At 42.3% G+C, this 10,064-nt stretch overlaps 2 long non-coding RNA genes across 2 annotated transcripts; one reads left to right on the plus strand and one right to left on the minus strand.

The window, feature by feature from the left end:
* The first annotated feature begins 61 nt into the window (after nt 1-61).
* Nucleotides 62-8,171, plus strand: LOC147030068 (uncharacterized). The gene is made up of 3 exons (XR_015056213.1): nt 62-318; nt 5,766-7,470; nt 7,756-8,171. It is a non-coding gene; the product is annotated as an uncharacterized LOC147030068 (long non-coding RNA).
* On the minus strand, nt 1,485-9,766 carry LOC147030069 (uncharacterized). The gene is made up of 3 exons (XR_015056214.1): nt 8,995-9,766; nt 8,282-8,626; nt 1,485-4,110 (listed from the first exon to the last, which is right to left on the minus strand). It is a non-coding gene; the product is annotated as an uncharacterized LOC147030069 (long non-coding RNA).
* Nucleotides 9,767-10,064: the final 298 nt, after the last annotated feature.

Raw genomic sequence — 10,064 nt, forward strand, 5'->3', positions numbered from 1 at the left:
TGTATAAGTTCCAAATGTGATCGAGACTCAGCTCTTGAGGACCAGCGACGAGTGCAGATGGGAAAAGTAATTCAACCTCGAGTTGGTCATGATGGTGGCACCAGATCACGTGATTTGAGTTTTTACATCACCAAGAAAACATCTCCACGTCATGTTGATGTGGTGTTTTCCCATTGGCTTGAGACAAGTGGGATGAATAGTCACTTCCTTGGTGACCCTGCCACGGAAGGGGCAGTCATCACCATCCAATCAGGATACAGAGGATATCGAGCCAGGAAGGATTTGAAAACAAAGCATCAAAGTGCCACAACCATCCAGGTAAGAAACAACATTTTAAACAATCTCCAAACTATGAAATAATCTGCTGTTCTGAAGATTTAAATTTTGGATTGACCTCGCTGCTGATCCCACCTGAGTCCATTGTTCATGACTCCTCCAATTCAATCCCATGAAACACATTCATCTCTCGATAATTTACAGGTATCCTTGTAATCTGTGTTATGATAGGAGCCGTGTCTGTCTGTCTGTCTGTTTGTTTGTCTTGTTATAACTTGAGAACGGATTTCAATTCATCAAAATATGGTGGATTCATGGAACTCCTGGGAAGGTTTCTGATGAAAACATTGTTTTTTTTAGTGTGGGTACGTGGGTACACGTGAGGAAACTGCAAATGCCAACTTGTGATGCTGGTTATCCCCGTACTCCCAGGATTCCTTTTTGTTCTTGCCCTATTGATGATCCATCACAGCAAAGATAGGTCTTTCCATCAGCGAAGTGAATGGTCTTATTTTCCAGTTTGTATAAAAATCGACTCAAGACCTCCGAGATTTTCCCCACGCACACAAAGCGAACAGCGAGGTGAAGCAATTCAGAGATTAAGCACTGTCTGTCCTTCTGTCCACAAATGTCAGTTTATGATCGAGGAACAACTTGATTTAAATTGAATGTTATATTTTGAAAATTAAGTGTAAAATAGACCTGCAGTCCAACAGTACCTTGGCTCTGAATCCATCCTGATCACACATGTGCAGAGAGGAGTGAGATAATTTTTTTTTCCTCTTTGTAAGTGAAACAAAATTGAAAATCATTCCAAACAGGAAACTTGATTGTTCTTGGGATGTCATAAAGGACACAAACAACGATGTAACGTGTTCATTCTGGGTGGTGTTCAAGACGCTGAGTTAACAGCGGTAAATTGCTGGAATTTTTTTTTCTTCGACCATTGAAATCTTTACTTTTTTTTCATTTCATGATATATTTAAACGCTGTAGAACACAAAATCACCTTTTTAGCAATTTAAAACCCTTCCCTTCAACAATACTTGTGCAAAATATGATGGCATTTTACATCATCATGACCAATCAAGTTTTCCTTTTGTTGGCCACGCCCATGTCATTGTTTTTCAAGCATTGTGGGGTCACGTGCTTTATGATCTATATCTCTCTCTGTCTCTGTCTCTGTCTCTGTCTCTCTCTCTGTCTCTCTCTCTCTGTCTCTCTCTCTCTGTCTCTCTCTCTGTCTCTCTCTCTGTCTCTCTCTTTCTCTTTCCCTCTCTCTCTATCATCGTGTTACGGATGTTTCAATGCTTGCATCTGCAGGCCGTCTCTCTCTGATGTCTGATGTTCCATACTCTTCGCACAGCTTCGGTGCTGTGAAAGCATATTCCGAGGGAAGGTATACACTAGGTGCTTTGCTATTACATTCCCAGCAGAAGTTAGGGCAGGAATTTGGATTTGGCCACGCTGCCTGTGATAGTTTAGCTTCTCTTCAGGAAGGACTTTAAGATCCAGCAACCAATGCTGGCAGATGGAATTCCTGTTTAACCACCATCTGAAGGCACACACTTTGATGACTCACCCGACTTGTGAAACACCAGGACAACAGCTTATAGCTCGGCCGAGATTCAAACCCAAGATAGACAGCTTCGACCCGAGTGCGTGTACCCTGCGGCAATCCTGCCAGCCACACACACTCTCCTGTCCACAAATGATTTTGATTGAGGAAGAGTAAGATACTCCTCTCTCCGACTTTCCTCCATGCACATATATTTTTGTCCTTTTCCGCCTTTCTTGACCATTAACCAAGAAGCCTTCCGTGACATAATAACACACCAGATCACCATTCTGTGAATGAGACTAATGTTAATCAGACCAGGAACAAACCAGAATAGTGTACGGGATTTGAATATGAGTTTCTCACTTCATGAGTCCTGGGTTCAGATGGGAATTCCAAACAGGTCACTGTTGGTTATAATACAGAAATCTTTCATTTTTCTCTGACATTACTCACGTCCCATATTTTACTTTGTGCTTTTCCTTCTATTTAATCAACTTTCAAAATGAAATAGCTCCTGGAATCAGATCATGTGTATAAAGCTTAGATTGTTGAGTCATATCCCCACAATGCCTGTCTTGTCACGTGATTGTGAAACCATGTGCTGTGAATGGCTGAAAAAAAATGTAACTACTTCTGACAACCATCTCCACGTATGTTGTTAATCCAAATCCTTCTCCACTGTGATTGGTTGAATGAAGCTTCTCCCACCATTTTAATTTATCCTTTTCTCAGCAGGCAAACGACTGTGGATACAAAACGAGGAACCATCCGAAAGCTACAAACCAGGTGCACTCTTCTCAATCAAGCTCTCTGAGCTCTCAGGGACATTCCAGCAGGACGAGTTCTCACAGTCCATGTATAAGTTCCAAATGTGATCGAGACTCAGCTCTTGAGGACCAGCGACGAGTGCAGATGGAAAAAGTTTTTCAACCTCGAGTGGGACATGATGGTGGCACCACATCACGTGATTTGAGTTTGAACATCACTAAGAAAAAATCTCGACCTCATGTTGATGTGGTGTCTTGGTCTGGACTTCATAAAAGTGGAATGAATCGTCACTTCCTGGGTGACCCTGCAAAGGAAGGGGCAGTCGTCACCATCCAATCAGGATACAGAGGTTATCGAGCCATGAAGGATTTGAAAACAAAGCATCAAAGTGCCACGACCATCCAGGTAAGAAACAACATTTTAAACAATCTCCAAATGATGACATAATCTGCAGTTCTGAAGATTTAAATTTTGGATTGACCTCGCTGATGATCCCACCTGAGTCCATTGTTCATGATTCCTCTGGATCAATCCCATCAAACACATTCATCTCTCCTTATTTGCAGGTCTTCTTGCAATTTGGATGAAAGTTCATTCGTCTTTTCTCATACTCGTGTTCTAGAAGTAATATCGAGCAATCTGGAATCAGCAACCCCTCCCTGAATCTACATCCTTCTCTGTCGTTTTATTCACATTTTAAAAAACATTTCCCCTTGAGATTTATTTTGGGTGGTGAGGGGTTGTCAGGCACTGCTAAGTCGAGTAATTTATGACTCTAAGTCAAATATAAACGTTCATTTGGTGGATCTGTAACTTATAAGCCAAAGTAAAAAACACAATAATTGTCATATTCTTGCATCTGCACACACGTTGTGCATCGTAAGCGATGGAGTTAATTCAAGTAGCAACATGTGACGTTCCTATCTTCCCTTTTTGGTACTATCATGCTTGAGGTCAGGCCAACATAGACCCTCTGAGCCACAGTTCTAAGACCTCTGCGAATGACCAAACGATCTCCAAATTCCCACTGTGTTCAACAGATTATAACGAGGTATACTGTGTTCAATTAACCATTCGCAAATACCCAAGGATCGTTCAATAAAACCTTACCTGGAGGTTGCTCTTGTTGGAAGGCACAAGGTGGGAAAACGTTTCTTACAAATCATGGTTTCTTTGAAATTAATACGGGGAACAAGGGAGGACAGGACATGATAAATATGTGGATCATATCTGGTGATTGACAACCACAAATGTGGAAGTAAAGAGAGCACAATCAAACTTGGAAACAAGAAAACTAAACCATGCCATTGGAAGCAAAATATCAGAATCAAACCAGAAGCAAAAATGGCATTCAGGGAATTGAGGAGGCACAATCATATCTCGGAGTACCACGATGGTATTGTTGTGCAGGTGGGTATGGCACAGGACTCATGCACCACGGGGCAGGATGACGGCAACAAGAAGAAGATGGCGATGAGGAGATACCTTTGTACTCTTTCAAACCGTCTGTCAAAGAGGAGATGGAAAGGGAGACAGAAACAGATTGAGAAAGTTTACGACTCCACCCTTAAAATTTTTTCCACCCCAAACTCCCCCTTCTTCAAACTCCCTGCTTCCCTGAAAGTCCCTGTAATATCCATCTTGTCTATCTTGTGTCCCCCATCCCATCCCTCTCCCACCCCTCTTGTCTCATGCCCCTTGTTTTGCATGTGCGTTCACTCTCATGAGAGCCTTGACAATGTAGACCCAAAATAAGGACACACAGCGACAGACAGACGATGAAAAAAGTCTTCTTGAAGCCCAACTTCAGTCCAACCACTCTCGATCTATCAATGCACATGTGTGGTGCCGGCTTTTACTCTGTTCAGACCCGACTTCCGGCACACAGCCTAAAATTGGCCGCCCACTATCATTGAGTATCTTCACCTTCCAGACAATCACACTGCTGTCCGGCGCTGCACAGTTTATGACACCACCATGGCCTGCTGTCTGTCAAAACGGCCTGTGATGACTCCATTTCAAACAAGGAAACGCTTTCCACGTGCCTTTTTGTCCACAAGTCCTCCAGTAGGCCTCCTCACCATATTCCGCCCTAAATTACGATTACTGACTTTTCGGTGGAGATACTATTTATGGCTTAACTCTGACAGATCCCTTGTACAGGTGCAAATGTAACTGACTGGAGCACCAGGACCATGCCAAACTGTTAATGAAATATTTAATGATCAAATAGAGCTTTATAGTGTTTTTGAAAAATGCAAACAGAAGCTTGTTGACATCTCACATGCAGACGTGAGTGATCAGAATAAGCTCGTGATTTAATCGTGAGTGCATTCTTCAAGCAGCTAAATATATCTCAGATTTTTCCAAATGCAAAATGCACTGATATGACCGAAAAACCACCCAGGAGCCTGGTGTTGGCGCAGTGGTTCGGGCAGCGGCTTGGGATCCAAAAGGTCCTGAGTTCAAGCCCCGTTGGGCCACTGAATTAATACACCAGGGGGTTGATTCAGCCTGTCATCCTTCCGAGGTCGGCGAAATGAGTACCAGTATACTGGGCTGGTGTATACCCTGGTTAAAATAGATGTACCATATCCCTGTGTCGTAAGAGGCGACCAGGGTTGCGTCAGGAACGGCATCCGGCGTAAAACGTGCCAAATCACTATGCGGATCATACGGATGATCCGCTGTGGCGACCCCTAACGGGAGCAGCCGAAAGAAGAAGAAGAAGATTACCGAAAAACCGCCCGAAACCAACTCTCAGTTCAAAACCATTGCTGGAAAAAGTCTTGATGAAGCCTCTGAGACTACAGAAGGGAGTGGAGACAGCAGTGTGCTGAAGGAGTGGGAAGGGGCAAAACGTCGACTCCTTAACGTATATATAAGTGATTTGGATCAGGGTTTGCAGCGGCGTGAACCCTCGGGGTAGATGGGATTGTCCAACAAGTCACCAACGGTTTGAACAAATACATTTTGTCCTTCATTTCAATAATACTCTTATTTCTCAATTTTTCTTCGTTTGCTCCTTTTTCTGGTGTTTTTGTGAAAGTTTTTCTTTTTTTTGTTCTTGATTCCTTTACTTAAGTTAAACAAATGCTCATTTACTGAGACTGTTTGGATGAGGCTTCAACCATCAAATGATTTTGTTCCTTTCACTTCAGGTAAACGACCATGGTTACGGGTTGAAGAAAGATCTTGATTCAAAGGTGAAAATGTCGACAATTCATGAACAGGATGAACGAGACGACATGTTTAAAGAAGAAGCTAAAGTATATTCCAGCAAAGCCCTTTTGAGAACTAAATTGGGAGATTCTCATGCACAAACATCTCGTGCACCAGTCAACGATTCCCAGAATGAGGCAGATCTTCCTTCTCACTCGTTTCACAAACCTGGGGCTAAATCAGCTCAAAGATACCCTTGCTGCAGGAAATGTTTCTCTGAACGTCTCTGTTGTCATACCAATGGACATTTTTAACCTGAAAATCTGTCCAGAATTCGGGAATTAATGTAGTTTGTCCAAAGCAAACTCCCCACCTGAAAACTTCAATGCAATGACCCCAGAGAAATTGAAAGGACGGACAAAGTTTAGGGAGAACTTTGTCCTCCAGTGAACTTAATTAGGGTGAGTGAAGTGAAGCCGAGTTTCTTGTTAACAACAACATTCCACTCCCTCTCTTAACAATTTTACTTTCTTTAATGTTCTCTTTATCAACAACCAAATTTATCCTCTGATAATGAATGATTCTCAGTTTCTTATCACATTTGCAGTTTTTATAACCGGTCAAAGAAACATCTTTAATCATACTTGGACCATTTCCATGTAGTAAATTCCCAGATTCCTCGAGGGAATCCTTTTGGTCATTGACTTTGTCCATAACTTCATCTACATATTGTATTACCTTGTTTGTTTCTGTCTTACTGATTGTATGTGTGTAATTCCAGAAACAATTATTAAAGTATTCCATCACTTCATCGACGTATCGTACGACCTTATTTGTTTCTATCTTGCCCATTCCTTGTAAATCCTGACAATAATCAACCATTTTCTGGGTATTTTTGTGAAGAATTTTCATCACTCGTGAAAGTTTGTTCGTGATTCCAAGTGAGACTTCAGAGATGATAAAAACGGTGTTTTGGGGACTCTTCAGCACAGTTTCGGTGTACGAATCATCTGTGGATGAAACTCTTCCACTGAGCCTTCGTTCCCAAACTAAATCTCCAGTTGTTTGTGTTGCTTTGTTTTTCATTTCTTCTAATTGAGATCGAATTTAATTTTTTGACTTTTGTGGATTGAGATAATTTTGTGAAAGAGAAGGAAATCGATGGGACACACCAACCAATGACTGTTCCACAGACACATCAGTGTCATGCCTTGTTTCCTAATAATAATAATAATAATAATAATAATAATAATAATAATACATTTTACAAGTCTGACACTTCATAATCACCTTTCATGAAAGGTTTGGAGATTATGTACAAGAGCTTTCTTTTAAAGTTGATTTTTCAACATTCTCAATGGAATATCGTTTATCAGTTTCTTCAAAGGGTTTTGATTGTTGAAAATAATTCAGTGATCAACAAACCAGGAATCAACAAAATAGGATTTGGAAATGATATCCAGAGAGAAGAGTTTGTCCAATTATTGTAATTCAATTTCTCTTGACACTGTAAGATCATGTGGAAATGAAAACTGCATGCTGTTCTTCGTTGTGTTTCGTTTCATTCATTCTCTTCACATTGTACTCTGTGGTCTTTGTTGAAATCAAGCCTGGTGATGCCTGGTGATTTCATCTGTCGTTCGGACTGCAGCCCCCATGCCTCCAACAAGGGACAGTGATGCATGTCGTCTTGCCCAGAGCAATGTAACATGCCTGAAAAATCATGCAATGGTCTTTGTGTGCTCGTTCCTTTTCCTGTAATTTTTAATTTTATTCTGACAATATACACGGGTTGAAAAAAAGTTTTTTTTCCCTTTCACAGGAATTTCAAATTCTAAAAATAAACTCCTTTGTTCCACAATAGCATTTCACTCTTCTTCACATTTAATCCTCATTTTTCAAATCCTTCACTCAGAAATTTTTTTTTGGATGTCCTTCTATCTATCCTGTCAGAGAGATATTTGTCTGTCTGTGTCGCATTTTTCTCAGAGATGGCCATGTGGAACTTTGTCCAAGTGGAGGGAAGATGAATGATGATTTTCCACTGCACACGTGCCACAGTGCAAGTGTTTTATTGACCCCTGCTGCAGACACGAGGGATTATTAACCTTGGTATTAGCCATGGTCCCACCCCAGGGCCCAGGCTACTCCCTGAGTAAGTGGATGTTTGTCGTGTTTATAAATGGGTTGCAAAGCCGAAACAAAGGATATGTTTGAAAATCTGACTGTGATAAACATGTGGCACAGTCAGACACACAACTCTCATTTGTAAAAACAACAGAGGGATCATTTAAAAGTTTTCCTCCCCAACCACCCCGTCACTATTCAAGATACCCCTCCCTGTTTCTGAATTTTCTGGACTTAAATAAAAACTCTGAACATGTTTTTGAGTGTGATGACATCACAAAGAGGCCATCAGCCGTAAGCTGTATCATGCAGTTTTGCTCCACTCATGGTGGGGGGGGGGGGGTAGACAAAACCTTGATGATATGATAGTATATATCCAAATACATACGTATCCAAAAGTTCTCCACTCAAATAGGTGCAGTTATTGTGTATTTTCATCTTGAAAATCAATGCATTCCCCACGTTCTCTCATTTGAATTTTCTCCACTCGGATCACGTGTGGGCCACGTGACGCCTCAACAGCCAATAGATCGGCTGACATCGTATGCAAATTACGTCAGACTGTCATGTGACCAGCGAAGTTATCCAAGATGGCAGCTTCCTGCAGGGAGGAAATCACCGGCAGCTGAGCCACGATTTTTGATGAATATGGCCAGTGAGGATGCTCGGCTCGCTCCCCCGTGTATTATTCACCAGGACAATGGAGCGAACGAAGAAGTCAAACGTTTTCCGTCTGTAAGAGGGGATAAATGGAGAGAAAGCGTCAACAAATGGCTCTTCTAAAGGCGCTGTCACACCTTGACGTTTTCGCCAGCAATGGCAACGTATAAAAATGTATGTAAAACGTTGGCGTACGCTGAAGTTTTGAGGTTTTTTTTAAAGTTTTCGTCGTATGCTTAACATATTAGTAACGGGCACAGAACGCTTCGTTGTCTTATAGATAACTTATACCAACGAATGCTTAGCCTGTTGTCGGCGTTCACAACCTCTGCCCAACGATAGTCTAACGTATGCAAAGCGTGGCAGCGTATCGTCGACGATTACGTGAAGTTTTCTGTTCAACGGCTGCAACTTCCCTTTTAATAAAGGGCTGTGACTCACCTATTGTTCTTGGACGCTGGTGCTCGGCAATTTAAATCGTTTTCATTGATCGAGTGAAATCGTTTCCCCCTCACTACAGTCACGGCACCAACAGCAGCAGGCTCAGTGCCAGCCTCATGCCAGGCTCAAGCGGATCCCTGTAGAAGGTGGACTGCTTGGTTATCCCTGGACCCACTCTGGCTCGCAGCTCGTCGAACATCGCTGGGGGCATTCGCAGGAAGTTGATGAAGGGTGCATGGTCCTCGTTCCGGAGTTCCACCATGAGCTGGTCATTTCTGCCGGAATGGCGTCGCCTCCCGATCCATGGTCTGACCCAGTTCCTTCTCCTCCGTTCACGTTTTCTTCTCCCGGCTCTGTTGGCACGCAACTGGTGCAGAAAGATCACGGATCACGGACAAACAAAAAAGAAAGAAAGAAAGAAAGAAAGAAAGAAAACCGAGTCCTCCACTCCTTCGTGCCCGGCGATGACGTCATACATCGACTGGATAAACTATTGGGAAAGAGTGTTTATACACCGCTTGGTGTCTCGCACGAAGGCCTCAGGTGGGCGCCTGACAGGAATGACAAAAATCATACAAATGACGTCACTGTCACCTTGACCTTTCACAGATAGAGTCACAAAAAGATTCACATCCTCACTTTTGTTCCTCAGAATTCTCTGGTGAAGTTTTACGAAGATCCCTGAAAGTGTTCGCGGGTTATCGAACTCAGAAAAACTAACAAACGAGACGGACCGACGTGTGAAGAACATTCTCAATTTTGGTCAAAACAAGAAAACAGAATAAAAACTAAGATCACCCAAAGGTTCGCCGGCCTGGAGATGACGTCATACAGCGGCTCTCGATGGAATAGGGACGGGGCGGTGTATAAACAAATCTTGAACAAGCAGCGAAAACGGTGTCCTGGGACTTTTGACTCACCCAACACACCAGGAGCGAATAAATTAAATGAAATCCGTGACCGCGGGAATGAAGGCGATATGGGAATGAAATCAACCACTTATTCGTTCATTTGAAGGATTAAAAAAAACGTTTTAGTGAATAATTATAATTGAAAGTATTAATCTCATG

The sequence above is a fragment of the Eptatretus burgeri genome, chromosome 3, assembly GCF_056783735.1.
Source record: "Eptatretus burgeri isolate ZD-2024b chromosome 3, Ebu_testis_v1, whole genome shotgun sequence".
NCBI lineage: Eukaryota > Metazoa > Chordata > Myxini > Myxiniformes > Myxinidae > Eptatretus > Eptatretus burgeri.